Source organism: Bos mutus, chromosome 21, assembly GCF_027580195.1.
Source record: "Bos mutus isolate GX-2022 chromosome 21, NWIPB_WYAK_1.1, whole genome shotgun sequence".
Classification (NCBI taxonomy): Eukaryota; Metazoa; Chordata; class Mammalia; order Artiodactyla; family Bovidae; genus Bos; species Bos mutus.
In genome coordinates, this window is record NC_091637.1 from 44,172,896 (window position 1) to 44,176,025 (window position 3,130).

Consider the following 3,130-nt stretch of genomic DNA (forward strand, 5'->3'; position numbering starts at 1 on the left):
CCTTTTGAAGGTCTCACTCTTATCTAAGATAAATGTATTTACCTAGTTGCACTTTGTGGATTTATATAGTAAGTACTTGATAGAAATATCTTCCCATAGCTTGGGGGGGAAGATGGAGTACGTGAGTATTTTCCTTAAACTAAGTGTTCTTTAAAATATTTTGTTCTTCAAGGTTTTTCTTACATCAGCATTTTTCTATTTAAGAAACACTAAAAATGTAGTCTTCATTTCAAATGTTCTTTTAAGTTACTTAATATTTTTAAGACATCAATGATGTAATCAAGTTTTAATAGTAAATTGACTTACTTTAAATTCAAACTTACCCATATGCCCATTAAGAAATTAGCCAAGGCCTCCCTCGGCATTCTCTTGTTAATGGCGGGCGGCGGCTGCTGAGTGGGACGCAGGTAGCTGCGGCCCACACAGGCAGCCTCCCTGCCTCCTGCTTTCCTAGTGCCAAAGCTCGTCATCATGGCCGTGGTGCCGCCCAATCGATCGCAGAATGGCTGGCCCCGGGAGTCACCCAGTTCGGCAACAAGTACATCCAGCAGACCAAGCCCCTCACCCTAGAGCGCACCATCTATCTGTACCCTCTTACCAATTCCCTTTTTGGTACAAAAGAGCCCCTCTGTGAGGACAGCTCTGTTGCAGCCAGATTTCAGCGCATGAGGAAGGAATTTGATAAAATTGGCGTGAGGAGGGCTGTAGAAACGGTTTTCATTGTCCATGAGCACGGGCTACCCCATGTGTTACTACTACAGCTGGGAACAACTCCTTCAAATTACCTGGTGGTAAGCTTATTAACCCAGGAGAAGATGAAGTTGAAGGACTAAAACGCTTAATAACAGAGATATCGGGTGGTCAAGATGCAGTCCTGCAAGACTGGGTCTTTGATGACTGCATTGGCAACTGGTGTAGACCAAATTTTGAACCTCCTCAGTATCCATATATTCCTGCACATAATACAAAACCTAAGGAACATAAGAAATTGTTTTTGGTTCAGCTTCAAGAGAAAGCCTTGTTTGCAGTCCCTAAAAATTACAAGCTGGTAGCTGCACCGCTGTTTGAACTGTGTAACAATGCACCTGGATATGGACCCATTATTTCTAGTCTCCCCCAGCTTTTGAGCAGGGTCAATTTTATATACAACTGAATTGCTGCACAGCAGAGAAGGCAGTGGCACCCCACTCCTGTACTCTTGTCTGGCAAATCCCATGGACGGAGGAGCCTGATAGGCTGCAGTCCATGGGGTCGCTAAGAGTCGGACACGACTGAGCGAGCGACTTCACTTTCGCTTTTCACTTTCATGCATTGGAGAAGGAAATGGCAACCCACTCCAGTGTTCTTGCCTGGAGAATCCCAGGGAGGAGGGAGCCTGGTGGGCTGCCGTCTATGGGGTCGAATAGAGTCGGACACGACTGAAGCGACTTAGCAGCAGCAGCAGCAACAGAGAAGTAAGAGAAGCCATCTCTGTGAGCACAGCTATACACAGCATAGAATAAACGTCCAGGAAGAGCTTTTTTGGTATTATCTCTTTCCCAGTCCTGAAATTACCACCTACTTTCTGTGGTCTGAATAGTAAATGAATATTAATATGAAAAGCTAGATTGTGCTGTTAAAAGAAAAGAAATTAGCCAAGAAAAAACAGGGACATTAATCTCCTAAAGTTTTTTTTTTTTTTTTTTTTTAAGGCTTTCTTTTTAACTTTGGAGAAATCTTTTGGGAATAACTAGTTTTTACTTTGAACAAACATTTATCTGTAGTTCAGTAATTTTTTCCATTTACCTCAGACTCCATTCTTGACCTGTTGTGGCTTTGACCCTAAACAAGACTCTCTTTCTTTGCTCAAGTGGTACTGTTAGGGATTTCCCAGCTACCTGTGTGAACCTAAGAAACATAACACTTCTGCTTAAAAACCATGTTTGAGCTCATGAAAAGAAAAGTGAAAGTGTCAGTCGCTCAGTTGTGTCTACCTTTTTGGGACCCCATGGACTGCAGCCTGCCAAACTCCTCTGTCCATAGAGTTCTCCAGGCAAGAATACTGGAGTGGGTTGCCATTCCCTTCTCCAGGGGATCTTTGCGGCTCAGGGATTGAACCTGTGTCTCCTGCATTGCAGGCGGATTCTTTACTATCTGAACCACTAGGGAAGCCCCCATTTGAGCTCATGTAAATCAATTAACAAACAAACAAGCAAAAAGCAACCTAGTTGAAAAATGGTCAGATCTAAAAAGACATTTCTCCAAAGAAGACATACAGATGGCCAACAAATACATGAAAAGATGCTCAACATCTCTAATCATTAGAGAAATGCAAATTCAAAACTCCAATGAGATACCATCTCACACTGGTCAGAATAGCCATCATTAAAAAGTCTACAAATAACAAAGGCTGGAGAGGGTGTGGAGAAAAGGGACCCTTTCTACACTGTTGGTAGAAATGTAAGTTGGTGCTGTCACTATGGAAAATAGTATGGAGATTCTTCAAAAAGCTAAAAATAGAATTGTCATATGATCCAGCAATCCTACTCCTGGGCATATAATTTAAAAAGATACATGGACCTTTATGTTCATAGCAGCACTAGTCACAATAACCAAGACATGGAAACACTTAAATGTTCACTGACAGAACGAATGCAAAAGAAGCTGTAGTATATATATATATACACACAATGGAATACTACTCAGCCATAAACAGAATGAAATAATGCCATTTGCAGCAACATGGATGGACCTAGAGACTATCATACTAAGTGAAGTAAGTCAGAAAGAGATACCATAAGATATCACTTATATGTGGAATCTAAAATATGACACAAATGAATTTATCTATCAAACAGAAACAGACTCACAGACATAGAGAACAGATCTGTAGTTGCTAAGGGGGAGGTGGGGCAGGAGAGGGATGGGTTGGGAGTTTGGGATTAGCAGATGCAAACTATTATATGCAGAATGGATAAACAAGTCCTACTATCTAGCACAGGCAACTATATTCAGTAGCTTGTGATGAACCATAATGGAAAATAATATGAAAAAGAATATATATATAAATATGTGTATATATACTCCAGTACTCTTGCCTGGAAGATCCCATGGATGGAGGAGCCTGGTAGGCTGCAGTCCATGAGGTCGC

General features: G+C 41.5%; 1 pseudogene; it reads left to right on the plus strand.

Moving 5' to 3' along the window:
• The first annotated feature begins 471 nt into the window (after positions 1–471).
• Positions 472–1,155, plus strand: LOC102272259 (cleavage and polyadenylation specificity factor subunit 5 pseudogene; annotated as a pseudogene).
• Positions 1,156–3,130: the final 1,975 nt, after the last annotated feature.